Source organism: Miniopterus schreibersii, assembly GCF_964146895.1.
Source record: "Miniopterus schreibersii genome assembly, chromosome: 9".
Lineage (NCBI taxonomy): Eukaryota > Metazoa > Chordata > Mammalia > Chiroptera > Miniopteridae > Miniopterus > Miniopterus schreibersii.
In genome coordinates this window covers 58661240-58683448 of record NC_138118.1, presented here as the reverse complement: position 1 = coordinate 58683448, position 22209 = coordinate 58661240, and the positions used below count along the sequence as shown (strand labels likewise).

The 22209-nt window shown below is 35.9% G+C and overlaps 1 protein-coding gene across 3 annotated transcripts in view; it reads right to left on the bottom strand.

The window, feature by feature from the left end:
• Window positions 1-22209, bottom strand: part of ANKIB1 (ankyrin repeat and IBR domain containing 1) — a 111688-nt gene that overhangs the window by 73358 nt on the left and 16121 nt on the right. The window lies entirely within an intron of this gene.

The window sequence follows — 22209 nt, the reverse complement described above, 5'->3', positions numbered from 1 at the left end:
ATCTCTGCATAAACTATGTATAAATTTGAATCAGCCAATTTGTGAGATTGTGAAAAATGTAGATTTTGCTTATGAGAACTCCAGAATAGATGTTAAATTGTAGTAAAGAAAAAGTGAAACTGCTCAGTACTTATAAAGACCTCACAGAAAAGACTTTACAAATGTAAACATATTACAGGACCACACAACTTGATGATTAATGAGACAGTCACAGCAAACCAATAAAACTGATTATACCCAGAATAATGGAAATTGATTACTCTACCTTAAGACCATTACATTTATTTCCTTCTACTATAAAGAATTTAAAACAAAGCTGAAAACATTAAATATTTATGCATACTATGTTTAGAAAGAGGTTATGATAACGGTCATATGGGCATTAACTACTGAAGCAATGTGAGGTGGGTGGGGGAAGAAGGGCATGGAAACAATCACTGGACTTGGAGTTCAAAATCTCATATTTACCTACACTAGCTGTGCAATTTTGAGCAAGTTATTTACCCTCTAAAAGCCTCACGTCCTTAACTGTACAGTAAGGGAAAATGACTATTTCTTAAGGATGGCTGTGAGGATTATAAGAGCTACTAAGTAAAGTACTTACCATAGTCCCTGACTCGTGTACTCAATAAATGCTAGCTTTGTTCCATTCCAAGAAATTATTCTGAATCTACTCTTGAACTATAATCAAAATAAGTGATAAAGGAAACAACATATGCAGAGGCAAGTATGAAACAAAAGGCTTATTCAAGGATCTAAGTATGAATTAAGTTCTGGGTCTCTAGTATTGGACTAACAGGAAATAAAACTGAAAACAGGTTAGGTCCAGACTAAAACTTTTACTTTAACCTATAAAGAACGGATAATTAAAGGCTTTAGGAAGGACAATGATGTAATTATTTTATCTTTTAGAAAACCAGCTATTGTGACTGTAGAGAAGATAGACTCTAGGAAGGAAAATTTAAAAGCAGAATACAAGAGTCTATCATGTTCCCTAATTAACTCAGTGGCAGGCTGGGCATTAAAGCATAGCTTTAAGCCTGGACAGTGTGGCTCAGAGGTTGAGAGTCAACTTAAGAACCAGGAGGTCACGGTTCGATTCCCAGTCAGGGCACATGCCCAGGTTTCAGGCTCAATCCCCAGTAGGCGAGGTGCAGGAGGCAGCCGATCAATGACTCTCTCTTATCACTGATGTTTCTATCTCTTTCTCCCTCTCCCTTATCTCCCTGAAATCGATAAAAACATAATTTTTTTAAAAAAAGCATAGCTTTAAGAAAAGTTGAAAATAGTATGTACTTGTTCAACACAAGCTTTGCATAGGCAGTAACAATTTCAACAGAATGCAAATTAAAGGACTGAAAAACAAATGAGTTGGTTCTTTCATCATTTTTTTTTAGTTTCCTATAAAACACAGACTCTCAATTTTGGCTATACATTTTAATAACCTGGAGAACTTCAGAGTCCCATTGGCCAAGCTTCATCCCAGACCAATTAAATCACCGTCTGTAGTGGGTGGCACCCAGGCCTTGGTATTTAAGCTCCTTGGGTGAGTTCAATGTGCACATACCATTGTATATAAAAAGTTCCTGAATCCTCTAGCTAAATGTTATATCTGAGTATAGAGATTAAGGTGAGCAGGCGGGGTAAGATATCTGCTATACCTATTTTAGAGATAGGTATTAACTACCTACCTACTATATCAGCACATTTTCTGGCACACAGCTATACTTAATGAGATCATCATTTGGGTATTTTAAGGGTTGTTACTGATTTTTTTTACTTTAAATATGCAAATACATATGCATAGAATTTTTTTAAAATTTGAATAAAGAAAAAATTTGAATAAAAAAACTCCTCATAGCCTATTTACTGGAAGATAAATAAATCAGCATTTTGATAAATAACCACCTTACTTATAATGTATGTAAATATGTGTTTATATGCACATATATGCACTATAAATATTTATATACATAAGTTGGATCATATTACGTAATTTTTAAATTTTTATTTAACTATTTAGAGAGTTGCTAAACCTTTAGCCTAAAGTACTCCTTTATCATCTCATCTTGAACGAGGAGCAAATTCGCCTCTCCCACAATCTATGCTTTGATACCACAATGTACTATAACCATTTTGGGGATTTTTCAGCAACAGCCTGGATTTTATTTACTTTTGTTTTTCATAGAATCTAGGAGCCATGTGTTTATCCTCAGTGAAATAATTTGTTTTGTTGTACTACTTTAAGCACTTTAAGACTTTATTACTGTTATGAGAACTCCATTCAGTTTATTGTATATTTTTGTCTATAACCAAATATAAAAAATATAATTTAGGTTCTAAAGGGTCTTTCCTAAGGATTTGGAAACTTTCAGTTGTTTGGTTTTACCTTTCTTCCCTGGTAGACTATACTCAAATTATGAACATTTTCAGAGTTTTGGACTAGACTAATAAATAATGATTTACATTATTACCTTAGAGAAATGTTGTATAAGAAAGTAATTTCTATCTAACATGTGAAAAAATACCTAAGATAGCAGTGATATCTTGGGGGTACTTCCTTAAAATAACAAGATACTTTAAAAAAATCAATAATACTCTAAATGTGCATGTAAATATTACTGTTACTCATGTTGAAAGCACAATGGCATGTGGAAACCTTTATGTGATTCTCAGTTATTTTCAAGTATGTTTCATTTTAAAAATATGAGTTCAATAAGCCTGGAAGTCACCAGGAAATGCATAATTTAAAGCAGCCATAGATCCATTCCCTCTCAGATTTATTCTCACAAGTCTTGCCTAGAAATTTGCCAGATGTGTCCTTTCACTTTTTCATAGCTACAGCTAGCATAACCTGAAGTGACTGTCCCTCTTTTTTTTTTTGAAATCAAACCCTTAAGTACTATTTCTCCAACTGTAAGATAAATATACATAGAGAGCTTCAAGAAGCAAGTGATGGATTATCAAAGAGGCATAATAATTTTTTATTTGGGGCTTCTAAGTTATAAAGGAAAATCTAGGTGAAGTTTAATCACTGACTAGTAAAGCACAGTATTTAAGTATTTAATGAAAAAGTAACAAAAATATACCGTCAATGAACACCAGAGAGCTTTCCCTAATTTTTTATTAACTTTTAATTGTGAAGGACTCTATAACTCCTGCTTTAAATCTTTGTCTTTCAACTTCCCCATTCATAGGTTAATAACTGGGTACAACAACAACTCAAGTGCACTTAAACTAATAAACTACTCCCAGAAACCTTTTACAGAAGATGAAATGCTTCAGATATAAATAATGCCTAATTGATCTGTTTCCACAAAGGTAAATAATTTAGAAGTCATAATTATGAGCTGAAGTTGTTGACCCAGACAAAATAATTGGCTCCCATTTTTCATTTAACTGGAAGAAAACCCAGTATTACACACACACACACACACACACACACACACACACACACACACACACACACTCTCTCTCTCTCGCTCTCTCTCTCTCTCTCTCAATTCATTCTTCTGCAACTTTCTGCAGATAAGAACTGATAAGCGTAACAATTTTAAATCTACAACTAAACTTCTTTTTAGCCAGAACAGAAACAAGTAGAACATTCATTCAAACAATATGTTCAACCCTACCCCCTCTTGAAATCAAAAAGATGTCTCAAGGAAGAAAATTCCAGAAAGCTCTGCATCCAAAGAAATACTCTAATTGTTATTGTAATAATATTTAGTGAAAAGGAGAGGATGATTTAAAAAAAAGACTACGAGAACTGTCAAGGGGTAAGGTAAAAAAGTAAATAAGGATAGAAGGAAAAAAGCCATGAAAAGTCAATATACTAGTGCAGACAGAAACCATGTAGGCAAATAATATATTAAGCTATCAACTCTGTTCATTCACTCATTCAACAATCATTTATTAATGTTCAGTAATTTTCGTTGATCACCATGCACTAGAATCACCACAGGAGGTGATTTTAACTGGTCTAGGGAGGATGAGGCCAGAATGAGAATTTTAAAAGCTATCCAGTTTACTATAACATACAGGTCAGGGTTAAATTAAGGACCATGGACTGGTTTTGAAACTATGCTAAGTCTAACATATTGGCAAGAGCTGTGACGGCAAGGAAAAGGGGAGTAAGAGTCAGAAAGATCTGTGCTCAAATTCTGTTTCTATTTTACCACGTAACTTAACCTCTTTGAGTTGTTTCCTCACCTGTAAACCAGAAGTGTTAATATCTACTTTCTTCAGCTAACAGATATAAGTGAACAAATAGAAACCAATACATCTATGGTGTTTATATTGCAATAGGAATAGAGATATAAACATTGGAAGGCTTTGATTTTATTCTGTTTGCAATAGGGAGCCATTACAGGTTTTTGAGCTAGATCTTTTTCAGGTTTTAGCATTTTTAGAAAAATACATTTAAGATTTATCCTTGTTGATACATGAATCAATATTTCAATTCTTTTTGTTGCTGAGTAGTAGTCCATTGTGTGGATGTACCGCTGTTTGTTTACCCATTCACATATTGCAGGACGTGCTGGTTGATACGAGTTTGGGGCAACTGTTAAATAAAGCTACGATGACATTCACATACAGTTTTGTGTGAATGTATGTTTTAATTTCCCTTGGGTAAATATCCAGGAGTGGAATTTCTGAGACATGTGGTAAAAGTTGTTTCACTTTATATAAAAAACACACACACAAAAACCATCATCTTGGTTAGCATGTGGAATCATCAGGTTTCCTTTTTTTGCCCTTTTGGTAGCCATTTTAATGGATGTATAGTGGCACCTCACAATGATACTAATTTCCATTTCCCTAATGACTACTGACATTGAGCATGCTTTCATATGCTTATTTACCAGGAGTACCTTTTTATTTACAGAGTGTCTGGTTAGATCTTATGGCCATATTTTAAGATGAATTACTATTGCATGTGAGTTCCTTATGTATTCTGTAAAAAGGCCTTTGTTAGAAATGTAATATTCTTCTAATTTGTAGCTTCCTTCTCGTTTCATTCTCTTAACAGTGTTGTTCACAGATCGAAAGTTTTAAATTCGACAAAATTAAATTTATCATTTTTTTTCCCTTTTATGAACAGAGTCATATGTCAAACTCTTTGCCTAACCCAGGTCACAGAGATTTTCTCCCTTATTTCCCTCTAGAAATTTTTTAGTTTTAGGTTTTACATTTAAGTCCGTGATCCATTTTGAGGTAATTTCTATATAAGGCATTGACTGAGATTCATTATATTTTATGTATAAACATCCAATAGTATCCAGCACCATTTGCTGAAGAGTATCCTTTCTCCACTGAATTGCCTGTGTACCCTTACCAAAAACTAATAGACCAGTAAACCAAATTCAATAATACATTAAAAGAATCATACACCACGATAAAGTGGAATTTATTCCAGGGATGCAAGTATGGTTCAACATCCATATACCAATCAATGTGATAAACCATGTTAACAAAATGAAGAATAAAAATCCTATTATCATCCCCATAGATGCAGAAAAGCATTTGACAAAATTCAACATCCATTTATAAAAACCCAACGAAGTGGGTACAGAGAGTACAAACCTCAACATAATAATAACCATATCTGACAAGCCCAAGCTAACATCATACTCAACAGTGAAAAGCTGGAAGCTTTTCCTCTAAGATCAGTAACAAGACAGGGATGATCACTCTCACCACTTTTATTCAACATGGCTTGGGAAGTCCTAGTCAGGGCAATTAGTCAAGAAAAAGAAATAAGAGGCATCCAAATTGGAAAAGAAGAAATAAGACTGTCACTAATTGCAGATGACATGTTATGTACAGAAATCCCTTACAGGCTCCACACAAAACACTGTTAGAGCTAATAAATGAATTCAGAAAAGTTACAGGATATAAGATCAATATGCAGAAATCTGTTGCATTTCTATATATTAATAACCAACTATTAGAAAGAGAAATTAAGAAGACAATCACATTTACAACTGCATCAAAAAGAATAAAATACAGTCATGCACTGTATATCAATATTATGGTCAATGATGGACTGCATATATGACAGTAGTCCCATAAGATTATGATGGAGCTGACAAGTTCCTATCGCCCAATGGTGTCATAGCCATCGTAATGCCATAGTGCAAAGGTTGCAAAGAGCAACAAGGCTGTGGTTGAGATGGCAAACAACTTTAAAGTGGGTATGGATGAAGATGACATTGAGGAGTTCCTAGAGATGGTTCCTGAGAAACTGATTAATAAGGAGCTGTTGGAATTGAAACACAAAAAAAAAAACAGCTGAAGAAAAGGCAAGAAAAAAGGAAACTGCAGGAGAAGAAAAAGAACTCTAAGAGAAAACACAGATCAGCTTTGGCAGATCTCAACAAGCTCCTTAAAATGTTTGCAAACATGGTCAAGAACACTGAAAGGTTTTCATTAATAGGCAGAAATATTCATGGTGCATTATCTGCTTACAAGCAAATCTATGATTCAAAAAGAAAAAGAAGAAACCAAGTAAACCACAGGGAACACATCTCTGAAAAGAATGACACCTCCTTAAGGAGGCCCTTAGGCAGGTCCTTCAGGAGCTACTCCAGAAGAAGGCATTGTTTATCAAAGGAGATGACAGCTCAATGAATGTTACTGCCCCTGAAGTCCTTCCAGTGAAACAAGATGTGAAAGTGAAAGACAGTGATTCTGATGATCCTGACCCTGTGTCAGCCTAGGCTAGTGTGTGTGTTTGTGTCTACATTTTTAACAAAAAAGTTTATAAAGTAAAAATTTAACTTAAAAATAGAAAAAGCTTATAGAATAAGGATACAAAGAAAAAATATTTTTGTATAGCTGTACAATGTGTGTGTATTATTTCAAAAGAGTAGAGAATTTAAAAAATTTTAAGTTTATATAATAAAAAAAAGTTACAGTAAGTTAAGGTTAACTTATTAAAGAAAATTATTTTTTATAAATTTAGTGTAGCCTAAGTATATGATGTTTATAGAGTCAACAGCAGCCTTCCCATTTACTCACCTTTCACTTACTGACTTACCCAGAGCAACTTCCAAGCCTGCAAGCTCCCATTCTGGTAAGTACCCTATACAGGTGTACCATATTTTTTACCTTTTATACTTTATTTTTACTGTACCTTTTCTATGTTTAGATACACAAATACACTGTGTTACAATAGCCTACAATATTCACAACAGTAACGTGTTGTACAGGTTTGTAGCCTACGAGCAATATACTGCACTGTACCAACAGACTAGGTGTGTAGTAGGCTATACCATCCAGGTTTGTGCAAGTGCACCCTACAATGTTTGCATGATGACTAACGTGGCATTTCTCAGAACATATCCCCGTTGTTAAGCAACACATGACTGTAGTCAACTGCTACTGTAGCTTGAAAGCCATAGGCAATATGTAATAGAATGGGTGTGGTAGTGTTTGTACTTCACTTACAAAAACAGACATGGCTATTTGGCCCACAGGCTGCAGTCTGCCCACCCCTGACTGATGGAAGAGGCATAACATAGAACCACCAGGGTTGGAATTCCACATTTACTACTTTCTAGTTCTAGTACAAATCACTTAACCTCTCTGAATCTCAATTTCCTCATCTGTAAAATGGGGATAAGGCCACCTACCTTGAAGGATTGTCATGATTACCTAGGTAAAGTAGGCAATACAGTGTCTGGCACATAGGAGGTACTAAAAAATTTTATCTTTCTTCCTCTATCAGGATCTGCAAGTGACTGGTAAAGAGTAAGTTGCTGCCTTTAAAGAATTCAATACTCATTCTTTTGAAGACAGTAAAATCTTAAGAAAATTGTCACCAACTGTATGTTCCAGATCAGGAATAATACATAACTGGTAGCCTAGACTTAATGGTTTATTAGGTATCTGACCTTTGGCAAGTTAAAAAACTATACTTTTTCAACTATCTACTGAACCAAGGTTAACTGCATTTTCACTATTTTTCTAGGTTGCTGTCAATATTAACAAGTCTCTCCTGTGTAATTGCACTTAAAAATATTAAGTGAAGCCCTGGCCGGTTTGGTTGAGTGGTTAGAGCGTCAGCCTGCAGGCTGAAGAGTCTTGGGTTCAATTCCCAGTCTAGGGCACATACCTCGGTTGCAAGTTCAATCCCCGGCCCCAGTCAAGGCTTGGGTAGGAGGCAACCAATTGATGTGTCACTCTCACGTCCATGTTTCTCTTTCTCTCTCTTTCCCCCTCCTCTGTCCCTTGCACTCTCTCTATTAAAAAAAAAAAAAAAAATCAATGGAAAAAAAATATCCTCATTGAGGATTTAAAAAAACCAACTACGTGAAGGGATATAGAATTTAGTTAAAACCAGGAATAATACATAGACTCTCACATTGTGAGTATATGGAACAAACACACATTTTTAGCAGGGAGCAAGAGATGTTAGTCTAAAATGTTGCTAAAAATGAAGTATGGTTTAAGAGATTTGGGGTTTAGCCTGCCTAATTGCATATTAAGTTGAAGTCAAATGTGGCTTTACTCTTGGTAGCTTCCTGGAGAAATTCATGAATATCCACAGTCTACAGGAAAACTTATGAATATTACAGAATACTATGACAATGATCTAAGCTGAGAAAAATCTTTTAACAAAGAATGCAACTTCCCTGTAATATGCACTCCAAAATGAGAATTAACTGCTGTTATTACAATATCTTAATATGGCAAAATTCAAAATAAAATGGGTACACAAATACAAAGGTATTACCATTATAGTACTAAAAAACTCTATGTGGTAGTTTGGCTGCCTGAAGTTTCTCAGCAACCAAGAAAAAGGAGATAATCCAACATATATATTCTGGCTGCTTTTGGGTACCTTTTATATCTATCTGGCTTTCAGTGTGGAAAAAGATGCAACTGTTAGAAAAGGAAGAAATGAAAATAGCTGCAAAGGGCAGCAGCTGACTGCCTCTTTTTGCCAAACTGGCAAGTGAACACTGAAAATAGCTAGCATGAGGTCCACAAGTGGAAAAGAGTCCAAACCTGGAGTACGACTACTGTGTGAAGCATCGCTCTTTCTGTTTCCTATCAAAATATAATTATCTGCAATGATCACAGAACACAGAACTCTCCATACAAGTAAAATTTTCAGATAGCTAAAATTTTTCTTAGGCAATATTCAGCTTTCATACATTTGACTTCTCAACTACTCAAAATGTTATGTGTTGTACTTTAACTCCCCCTTCAGAACTATTTTTCATACTTTGAATTCAAAATTTCATAGTGCTGAAAAATTAACATTTCAGGCTGTAATGCTATGGTGCTGTCAGCAAATAGCTTAATTTCAGCAACTTTGGCATCTCTGACTGTCATTCAGCAGTGTTTGTGCTCATAATGGTTGGATAATGTATTGTCCTTATTTTGTAAACATAAAAATGTTAAATTAGTAGTCTTTTATCTTGGTATTAGGAAGCCAAGGTCTCAAAGTTAACGCAATTGAGAAAAAGACAAAATTACTTATGTTTCAAAAGGCAAACCTTTTAGCCTCAAACTGAGGCTTCCTAAACTTAAATCAACTGTATATCCAATTGAAAATAAAATTTACACTATTTATGAAAGTTTAGAAATTTGTAATCAAATATTGTTTATAAAGGTAATAATATTTACTGTTTGCAAGTAGTATTAAGTGCTTGAAATTTTTAAAAAAATGAATTGTAATTGGAAATTTTGTGTCTAAACTTCAGGGAACAGAGCTGTTCCCTAAGATATCTCTAATAATTATGTACATTCAAATTTAGTACAAGTTTATAAAATAGTATTAAAAGGGAACCATTCCGTTTCTCACACTAACCACAAAGAATAAATACAAAATTGCTATAATACAAATTTTTTTTTAACATTGTCCTCATTGGAAAAGACCCCACTCTTCTCCACTGTTTTAAAGTCAGTGAGTCTACCTGGCTTTGCTAGATCTTTCATTGTGAGGACTCATTTTAACTTATTCTTTTACGGGGGGAAATCTAGAAGTATTATATTGAGTCAAGATATAACACTACTTAGCTTCTAGGAGTTCTCACTGTTTCTTATCCACTGTCCTGCTGAACCTAAAATGATTTATCACTTTGAAGTGTTTATTCAATATTACAAATTCAGCCCCATTTCTCTGAGGATGTGCGAGCCTACTGTGCAGAAGAAAGTTATTAACATTGTAGGTTTAAGATGGCTATCCTTAGAAAGGCCTGCTTACAAGATTGGCCCTTGACTGGTGTCTAGAAATCTGGATTTAAGGAGGGTGTACACCACTCCATAACTGATAGGTGTGGCTCACTGTATCTAAGTTGTTTGTATAAACAATGTGGTATATGCTAAACACTTGCTTTTTCTCCTGGGAGCCTGGAATTTTGGCACATGCTAGGCTAAATGTGCTTACATGACCAGCCTCCAATAAAAACCTTGGGGACTGAGTTTCTAGTGAGCTTCCTTTGTAGGAAACATTTCACATGTATTGTCATAATTTGATGCTGGAGAAACAGACACATCCCGTTCAATTCTGTGGGGAGAGGACTCTTAGAAACTTGTGTCTAGCTTCCTCTGGACTTTGCCCCATGTGCTTTTCAGTTTGCTGATTTTGCTGTAATGAATTTGGGCTGTGAGTACAACTACATGCTGCATCTTGTGAGTCCTCCTAGAGAATCACTGAACCTGGAGGTGATTTTGAGGACCACCTCACAACACAGTGGTGTCAGAAGTGGGATTTGCTAGACTATCTTGGACTCACTAAAATATGGTGAAAGCATTATTTGAGAATTGAAAGAATGAAGGAGTGGGAAATAATGAGCCTTTGGTGCCTGGGTAGCTAAGAGTTATCCATGACATTAAACAGCAGGTGAGCTGATTTCTGTTATGAGAGATAAGGTTGCCTATGAAATTTGAAAATGATAGACCCATCCCCAGCAGAGTTGGTTTGCTGATCTTCTGGCTGCTTTTGCCTGTGCTGGCCAAAATGGGGGAAAGGAGAGGATTGCATCCCAGGTGATATCTTTGGCTTTTGTTCTTTTCTGAAGGTTGGAGGATAAAGGGCCCAAACATTCCCAAAGATAAGCTTTGGATGGGCCAAAAATGTTGAAAGTGTGCACTGTTCTGTCCTATGAGTGAGAGGAAAAAAGGTTTTATCAGTGGTTGGGGCTGGAGCAAAGCTTTAGATAAACCCAAAGAGGGGAAAAAAGTAGAGGGGGACAACCTTCAACAGTTTCTCTCTCTGTTTTAATCTTCACCTGAGAATATTTCTTCCATTGCTTTTTAGAGAGGGGGGGGGGTGGAGAAAGAGAGAGAAACATCGATGTAAGAGAGACAAGCAATTGGTTGCCTCCTGCACGAGCCCGGAACAGAGCCTGGGACCCTTCAGTCTGCGGGCTGGTGGTCTAACCACTGAGCCAAACCGGCTAGGGCTAAACAGTTTCTTTAACCTAGCTGCTACAGCAGCAATCCCAATCCTCTTGCATTACAGCCAGGATATACCCCCAGCCCAAGACACACACACAGCTGTAATGTTAACCAGGTAAATGCTAAATTTACTTCAAGGAATATTTAAATAAATTTGCAATTTGTTGAAAAAGGGAAATTTTTATAAAATGCTTTTTTGTATTTTGTGGTTATTACATCTGGATATATGAGAAAACTAATGTAAAATATTAATGTGCTTAAAATTTCATAAATGCTAGAGGGATCATCCTAATCAGAAAAGGCTGCAAAGAAAAAATGGTAATGGGACAAAACTTCTATGCTTTTTGTTGCTGGTGGGCTGATGGAATTTAAACTTGGATATTAGAAACAGAGTATGTCTCCATAACTGACGATTTTTGCCTATTGCAGCCTCTGCAAAAAAGGAGGCAACATAAAAAGAGAGGCAATCTCTAGATGTGGATACACTTTTAGAGTTCTTTAAAAAGCAGTTTTCAGTTGCTAATGAGCTCTTATGAAATCAAGTTTCTGATCCTTAGAGGCAGATGCTTCTTCAGCCAGATATGTACACTTTTGAGTGGGTCAATTTGGACTCTAAGATTGACAAGATAAGAGCTAAGAAGGCCCTGCTTGTTACTCGGATTTGGAACACAGCTGTCTGGCCTTTGTAGAGTCTCAGATCTGCAAAGGACTAACTGCTAGGTTTGTTGGAATTCTAACTTCATAGTTCCCAACTGCCTTGGCCTGACTCTACGCTAAAAAATGATGCTGTCTGATATGGGCTGTTTTAGCCTCAGCACAAGCTCAGCTGAAAAGAAAGCAAGCAGAGGCTCAATGAACAGAACTTAGACTCTGGGAGTGTTGCAGATTTAGGACATTCTTTTGTGGTGCACTAAACTATGAAAACATCACTGGATGCCGGCTGAATTGTCTGGGTCACATCCACATGCCCAAGAGAAACAATTCATTCTCTGATGGGACCATCTAAAATTAGGCTATTGATCACCTCTACATTTCTGATGTAGAGGCTGAATGCATTCCTAACATGTGATTCCTGCCCCAAACTGCAAGTTGGAGGAGAGCACATCACAAGGAGTGTGATCCCTCCATCCACTCCACACCTGACAGACTGGATTCTGGACTCCCTCTGGGGGATGAATTTTCAGATTAGTTACAATTTACAACACTGGGCTGTTAGTATGGCTCTACTTCCCTCACCTTTCTGCTGGCAATAAATCTTAGTGAAGCATTTTAATTACTAAATATAGCTGTCCAAAAAAAAGGGGATAGCCTTTTCTTGGCTGCTCACTAGATAATTAGTCAGGACAAAAAAAAAGAGGGGAAGTTATGTTAACTCATTTTGAAAATTTTTGAAAGTCAGGATTTAATTTTGACCAATTCCTGAACATAATGTGTCTTTCTGGTCAAATTATATGAAAATATTTTTGTACCTCTTGCACTCAATCTTTGTGGATAAAAGGTCTGGGTGAGAAGAGGGGATGATTGGTTTATTGGATGATGCTCCAACTAAACCACACACCAGGGCGGCTGTTGTCATTTTTTATTTGACAACAAATAAAAAAATTTATTTATTCTAAGGGAAAAGAGGCCAGTGCCCCTGACTAAACAGTCAGGTATTGCATGTTTTAAAAATTCTTGTGGCACACCACACACTGATTGAAAATCGCTGCCCCGATAGAAGTGATTCAGTGTGCCTAAGTTGTTTGTACAAACACTGTGGTATATACTAAACACTTGCTTTTCTTCTTGGAGTCTGGAATTTTGGTACATGTTAGGTAGAAGGTGCCTATGTAACCAGGCTTCAATATAACCTTGGGCACCGAGTCTCTAGTGAGCTTGCTTAGTAGACAACATTTTACAAATGTTGTCATAATGTGATACTGGAAAAATTAGGCACAACCAGTTGACTCCATGAGGAAAGGATTCTTGGAAGCTTTCTCCTGGTTTCCTTTGGGCTTTGCCCCATTGTACCTTTTCCCTTTGCTGATTTTGCTTCATATCTCTTAGTTGTAATAACTCTAAGCTATGAGTACAACTTAGTCTTATGCGTCCTTCTAGCAAATCATCAAACCTGGGGGCTATGTTGGAGACTCCTGACATACTTATATTAGAAAGCTGCATTTAAATTGTGTCAATATTTGAAAACCAATTAATGTAACCTATTACATCAATCGACTAAAAAGGAACCAAAAAACTCCTGGAACTAATAAATGATTATAACAAACTTGTAGGATACCAGGTTAATATACAAATGTCAATAGCATTCCTATATACCAACAATGAACAAGTAAAATTCAAAATTAAAAACACAATAGCATTTACGTAACCATCCAAAAAAAATATTTAGGTATAAATCTAACAAAATATGGATGAGGAAAACTACAAAGCTCTGATAAATTAAATCAAAGAAGAACTAAAAAGATGGTGAAATTTTCCATATTCATGGATAGAAAGACTCAATACTGTCAAGATGTCAATCCTTCCCAACCCGACCTATAGATGCAATGCAATCTAAAACAAATACACAGAATTTTATTTTGTGGATATCAACAAACTGATTCTAAAGTTTATATAACGAGGTTAAAGATCCAGATTAGCCAACACAATAATGAAGGAGGAGGAAAATGTTAGAGGACTAATGCTGATTTCAGACATACTGTAAAGCTATGGTAATACATTAACAGAACAAAAATAGAGAGCCCAGAAATAGACCAACCTAAATACAGCAACTGATCTTTGACAAAGGAGCAAGGCAATATAATGAAGCAAAGATAGTCTCTTCAAGAAATGATATTGGAACAACTGCCATACACATGCAAAAATAAAAATAAATCTAGACAAAGACCTTACACCCTTCACAAAAATTAACTTAAAATGGGGCAGATCAAAAGGATCCAAGATAGTGGTAGAGTAGGTGGAAGCTACACTCCACCTAAAGGCAAATCATTATACCGATTCCAAAACCAAATAAAGACACTACAAAGAAAGAAAATTATAGGCCTATATCCCTGATGAACATAGATGCAAAAATCCTCAACAAAATATTAGCAAACTGGATCCAGCAATACATTAAAAAGATCATACACAGTGGGGTTTATTCCTGGAATACAAGGATGGTACAATATCCAAAAATCAATTAATGTGACACTCTACATAATCAAAATAAAGGATAAAAATCATATGATCATATCAATAGATGCAGAAAAAGCACTTAACAAAAGCCAGCACCCATTTATGATAAAAACTTTCAACAAAGTGGGAATAGAGGGAACATACCTCAATATAATAAAGACCATATATGACAAACCCACAGCTAACATCATCTCAATGGGGAAAAACTGAAAGCCTTTTCCTTAAGATCAGAAACAAGACAGGGATGTCCACTTGTACCACTTTTATTCAGCATAGTACTGGAAGTCCCATCCAAGGAGAAGAAATAAAAGGCATCCAAATTGAAAAGGAAGAAGTAAAACTGTCATTCTTTTGCAGATGACAGGATACTGTATATAGAGAACCCTAAAGATTCCACCAAAAAACTACTAGAACTGATAAATGAATTCAGTAAAGTAGCAGGATACAAAATATTCAGAAATTGGTTGCATTTTTATACACCAAAAATGAACTATCATAAAGAGAAACTAGGAAAACAATCCCATTCATAACTGCCTCAAAAAACACACACCAAACAACACATTAAAAAACCTAGGAATAAATTTAAACAAAGAGGTAAACATACCTCAGAAAATTATAAGACATTGAAAAACGAAACTGAAGAACATACAAATAAATGGAAGTATACGCCATGCTCATTAACAGGAAGAATTAACATCATTAAAATGTCCATACTACCCAAAGTAATCTACAGACTCAATGTAATTTCTATCAAAATACCAAGTGGCCATCAATAGACGAGTAGATAAAAGACGAGTATACATGGTATATATACATTACAGAATATTACTCAGCCATAAAAAAGAATGAAATCTTATCATTTGCAATAGTATTAATGGATCTAGAGGGTATTACACTAATCGAAATCTAAATAACAAAATAAACAAACAAAATAGAAACAGACTCATAGATTCAGAGAACAGACTGATGGTTTCCAGAGTAGAGGGGGGGCAAGAGGAGGCTGGGTTAAAAGGTGAAGGGATTACAAAGTACAAATTGTTAGTTACAAAAGAGTCATGGGATGTAATGTACAGCATAGAAAATATAGTCAATAAAGTTGTAATAACTATTTACAGTGCCAGGCAGATACTTGAAATATCTGGAGGGAGGGTCACTTTGTAAAATATATGATTGTTTAATCACTATGCTATTCACCTGAAGCTAATACAAAATAATACTGAATGTAAAGTGTAATTGGAAAAAAAAAAAGATTTCTTGGTTAAATAAAAATTAACTTAAAATGGATCAGAGATCTAAGTGTGAAACTCAAAACTATAAAACTTCTAGAAAGACAACAAAGGAGAGAACCTAGGTAACCTTTTTTTTTCCTATCCTCACTTGAGGATTTTTTAAAAATTGATTTTAGAGAGCAAGAAAAAAAAATCAACATGTGAGAGAAATATCAATGAGTTGCCCCCCTTCCCGCATGTGCCCTAACTGGGGAATCAAACCTGCAACCTTTTTGGCTTGTAGGAGGGACAACACTCCAATCAACTGATCCACCCAGCCAGGGCCTAGATAATCTTGAATGTGATGATGACTTTTTAGCTACAACACAAAAGGTACAATTCACAATAAAAAAAATAAGCTACACTTCATTAAAATTAAAAACTGCTCTCTGAAAAACAATGACAAGAAAATTAGAAGACAAGCCATGGACAGGGAGGAAATATTTGCAAGACACATCTGATAGACGACTGTTATCCAAAATATACATCACCATACTATTGTCTGTGTCCATGGGCTATGCATGTGTGTTCTTTGGCTAAATTCTTCACCTTCTTTCATCCAGCCCCAACCCCACCCCCACCTCCGCATCCATCCCCATCCCCTCTGACCTCTGTTAGTCTGTTCCATGCAAAATATACAAAGAACTCTTAAAGCTCAACAATAAGAAGGCAGCCTGACTTTAAAAACAGGCTAAAGACTTAACAGCCACCTCACCAAAGAAGATATACAGGTGCCAATAGTACTTTAAAAGATACTATAATTCTTACATCACGAAGGAAATTCAAATTAAAATGAGATACCACTACATGCCTAATAGAATGAACAAAATCTGGAACACTAAGGTAAACTATGGACTTTTAGTGATTATGCTGTGTTAATGAGTGTTCATCAACTGTAACAATGTACTACTCTGGTGAGTGATGTTGACAAAGGAAGAGGTCATGCATGTGTATGGGTGAAGGAGACCTAAGAAATCTACGTACCTTCCACTGAATTTTGCTGTGAACCTAAAAAGCTCTAAAAAAAAAGTTTTAAACCATAAAAAATACTTCAATCCTAATCTTTGTGTTAATCCCTCTTCATTTGTTTCCTTAACCATACAATGGACATGAGTTATTGTGAGAAATAAAACTAAGTATTTAGCACAGTGTGTAATACAGAGGGCATTTAATAAATGTGTGTACTTTCCTACTTTTTTCTTTTCTGAAACCTTTTTCTGCTTGCTTAATAGTTCATAACTTTAGGATGGTTGAAAGAGTTCAAAATCTGACCACCAGATAAGTGATGAATGACTGTCAAAATTCAAGCTGTAAGACAATTTCCAAGAAGTGTCTAATCACTACCTCAATTTTTGAATAGTCCTGGAAACTAAAGTTAAACTAAACCAATATACACATGGCATTAAAACAAAGCAAACAAGCCCAGCTGGGCATGGCTCAGCAGCTGAGCATCGAACTACAATCCAGGAGATCATGGTTCGATCCCCAGTCAGGGCATATGCCCAGGTTGTGGGCTCGATCCCCAGTGGGGGTCACGCAGGTGGCAGCCCACTGACTCTCATCATTGATGTTTCTATCTCTCTCTCCCCTTCTCCCTTCCTCTCTCTTTGAAATCAATAAAGATATATTTTTTAAAAAAACAACAAACACAACACAAACAAAAAGACAAGGAAATATATGCCAGGCATACCCTAAAATGAGACAAATCTGTATTAGCCTATTATGTCCACAAAGTTAAGGAATCTGAATAATATTAAATGAGATTCCTATAATTTACAGAAAACTCATAGATGAAGACCATCAACAGGGTTATAAGGATGAGTGGCTGATAAACCTAATATCACAAGTCTACTTAAATAATCTGTCTATAAATAATACACACATACACCCATATACAAACACCCACACATACATATAGCATGTAAGTGTGTGTATACCAGATTATGATATATAAAATTACTTCTTGCCCGGCCGGGCGTGGCTCAGCGGTTGAGCGCTGACCTAGGATCCAGGTGATCGGGGTTCAATTCCCAGTCAGGACACATGTCCAGGTTGCGGGCTCAATCCCCAGTCAAAGGCGTGCAGGAGGCAGCCGATCAATGACTCTCTCATCACTGATGTTTCTATTTCTCTCTCCCTCTCTTTTCCTCTCTCTGAAATCAATAAAGATATATTTTTTTAAAAATTACTTCTTACTACAGGTTATAGTTTAAAAAAAGTAACAGATGTTGTCTAGGGTAACTCCTGAGAGGTACACAGAGACTCTTGTACACTGATGCTTGTTTTGGCATTATATACAATTGCAGGGCTTGGCATCAAGCAAGCTCCACTATAGCATGAAACTGGCCGAGCAATTTCACTGTGAACTCCAACTGCAGAATGTTTAGGTCTATTCCTTTAGTCTAAATGGAGGAAGGGAGCTGGCGGAGCTCTCAACATTTAGTTTATATACTTCAACTTAATCCCATTTCCAGAATGGTGCATCACCCACAGTCTGTCCCTGTGCTTTTGGCACAGTGTGTCCAGCTAATACACTGCCTGTTTTCTTCCAGAACAGAAGAGCAATAGCTTAACTACACAGAATGGGGTAGAAGATCTGGCTAATTTTACTCCTCATAAAAATTTTCAGTCTCTGCTTTTTTTAGCCACATCCCATACTTCTTCATTCAGAGTTATCTGTGCCTTCAATACCTGGTTGTTGTTTCCTTGGTGCTCTTTAGCACGTATCAGCTTGCTTTTCTTTCTCCTTTAACAATTGTAGAATTAGGTTTGGACTTTGCTTAATCAGTTTAGTTTTGCAGTTGCCTTTTGTTTGTGTGCTCTCTAGCTTTCAAAACTTTTTGAAGTCTTTTGACTGCTGTTACCTCCTCTCTTACTCTCTTGACCTTAACATACAATTTTTTTTTCCAGTCCTCACCTGAGGATAAATTTTCCATTGTTTTTCAGAGAAAGTAAAAGGGGGAGAGAGAGAGAGAGAGAGAGAGAGAGAGAGAGAGAGAGAGAGAGAGAGAAACATTGATGTGAAAGAGACACATCGATTGGTTGCCTCCCACAAGTGCCCCGGACTGGGGCCAGGGATCAAGCCTGAAACCAAGGTACGCGCCCTTGACTAGAATCGAACCTGAGAGCCTTCAGTCTGCAGGCCGAAGCTCTAACCACTGAACCAAACTGGCTAGGGCTTAAGGTAAAATTTTGGCATCACATAAAATTTACCATTTTTATCATTTTTAGGTGTAAGTTCAGTGGCATTAAGTACATTCAAATTGTTGTGCAACCATCACCAACATCCATCTCCAGAACCTTTTCATTTTCCCAAACTGAAGAGTCTGTACCCATTAAAAGAGTCTGTCCCCATTTCTCCCTCCCCCAGCTCCTGGCAACCTCCATTCTATTTTCTGTTTCTATAAAGTTGTGTGGTTTGTTTTTTAATTCACTTTTCCAAAATGAAGATCTGTCTCCTTCATTCAGTTTTATGACAGATACTTTGATCATCTTTGCCTCTTCATTTCTCTGTTCTTCCTTTCTGGAACTCCTATTATTTGGATAATGGATTTCCTAACTATATATTCTAATTTTCTAATCTTTCTCTCATGTTCTACCTCTTTCCCCTTTTTGTTCTACTTTCAGGGAGATTTTATTAGGCTTATCCTCCATCTAGTCTACTGAATTTAAATTTCAGCAATCATATTTTAATTTCCATAGCTCTTTCTTCTCATCTGGTTGTCCCTTTCCCTACACTAACTTATTTTTTTGCATCATGGATATAACATCTCATCTCTATGAAGATACTGATCTTTTCAAAACTTTTGTAGACTCAACATAGTTAGGTCAATTCTCCTCAAATTGAGCTACAGAATTAATGCAATTACAATAAAAATCTGAGCAGGACTTTTATAGATATAGACAAGCTGATTCTAAAACTTATATGGAAAGGCAAAGGAACTAGAATAATTTAAAACAATTTTTAAAAGAATACATTGGAGGAAAAACACTAACTGATTTTAAGACTTACCCTAAAGCCAAAATAATTAAGACAGTGTGGTACTGGCAAAGAGACAGACACACAGATTCACGGAACAGAAAACAAAGTCCGGAAACAAACCCATACAAATATGGTCAATTCATCTTTAACAAAAGTACAGAAGCAATTCAATAAAGAAAAGAGAGGTTTTTTTTTTAACAAATGGTTTTGGGACAACTAGACATCCACATTCATGGGGGGGGGAGGGAAAGAACCATGACCTAAGGTATAAGGACAACTTACACAAAATTAACTAAATATGGTTCACAGATCTAAAAGTGAAACTTAAAACTTTAAGAAGAAAACACAGGAGAAAATCTTCATGACTTGGGATTAGGCAAAGAATTATTAACATGACACCAAGAACATGTTCTACTAAAGAAAAAAATTGATAAAGTAGACTTTATTAAAAAATCTTTGCTCTGTAAAAGACAATGTTGTTAACACGAGACTGAAAAAGCAAACTACAAACTGGGAGAAAATATTTACAAATCATATATCTAATAAAGGAAATAACACAAAGTGGATGAACCTCAAAGGCATTATACGGAATAAAAGAAGACAGTCTCAAAGGGTTACATACTGTGTGATTCCATTTACATGACATTTTTGAAAAGACAAAACTACTACTAGTGGCGAACAGACAGACCAATGAGTGCTAAGGGTGCGGGGTGGAAGAGGGTGTGATTACAAAGGGATAAGACAACAGAGTTTTTTGGAGTGACAGAACTGTTCTGTATTCGATTATGATGATGATTACATACCAATTTATAATGTATTAACATTCATAGAACTGCATTCTAAGAAAAGTCAATATAACTATTAAATTTAAAATATTTCCTCTATGCTCTGATTATCAAAAAATCATCTAGGTATCCCCTCTATTCATCTGTTTCAGCCTCTCTATCATATATTTGCCTATTCACATATTCGGATTCTGTTACTGAGCAATCACTATGTGTCAAGAAAAACACAACACAAAGACACTTTTCTATTAGTTCTATTTCCTTTCTCTTACTTAAACAGTAAGTCATAATACAAATACATTTATTTTTCTATCAGATTCTACTTCCTGTTTCTAAGTGAAAGATCATTTCAGAATCACAAGCTTATCTGATGTTAGCCACTCTTCTACTGCTAAATAACTATAGCCCTTAACTAAAGAAACTGGTTTAGAATCTGGAGACATTTCACTATTTTCCTGTCCCTCAATGCTATCCTACTGATTTAATCTAAAAAACATGCTATTACAAAGAAATTTCAGAAGTGAACCTATCCTACAGGCACTGTGTAATACCTTCCACCTATCCTACAGGCACTGTGTATTATATGATGAAAGATATCATTTCTAATGTTCTTTGTGCTTAAAGTCAAGCATTAAGAAAACTGGCAAACACTGTGTGTGGTCTGTTGCCACGTCTGCAAAAGCATCTTCTTGCGATGAATAATTTATACTTTAGAGTACTGCCCTCCTCAAACACCCTACCAGAAGCTGTTCTAATAATGAAGGGAATTTCTCCCTTAAATCCCTTGAACAAATGTACTAAACAAAAACTTAATATAAGGTAAAGACGGAAGAGATGCAAACTGAAAGGAAATACACAGTTCATTGTGGTAGCACTGCTATTAAGTCAAAGGACACTAATTAAAGACAAATTCTAAAAGAAGATTAAAGCCTTTAACAACATGATTGTTTCAGTTTTTAGTTCACCGATTTTATAAAAAAGTCATACTCCTTTAGAGATCAAAGGTCTACAAATGCTTTCCTACATTATATTTCAATATATTTTTATTTACCCAGCAGCTGTTCCACCCTTCTCTGGTAAGAGCAATCTAAATTTTCTGGAGAAACCCCCTCCCACCACAATCAGGACATGGTTTAGACAGGGCTGACACCACTCCAGGGGTGAGCATAAGGCCAAATCTGGCTAATCAGTGTTTTCTATTACCCTAACCACAGTGATTGGTTTATCATCCAAACTGGACCACTGATTCAATTCTAGGACTTTTGTTTGAGGGACCAAGAATGAAGACAGACATGTAACTCATCATGTTTTATAGCATGTGCTTTTCCCCATTACCACTGGCCCATAGCTACCTGGATTAAGGAAGGATGGACACCTGATCCAAAGTGAACCTTTTAGGCAAACCAGTAGCTGTTGCCTATTACAAGGTCTGGTTCAAGAGTATCCCACAGAGAAGGCTCTATATTGAACAGTCACTAATTTAACCAATCAGATTCTTTCTCACACAGAGTTTGAAGGTATGGGAAAGAAAGAACAAGAATGAACTGGGCTTTCATACTTTATCATTTCTCCTCAACCCTCCACAACCCTT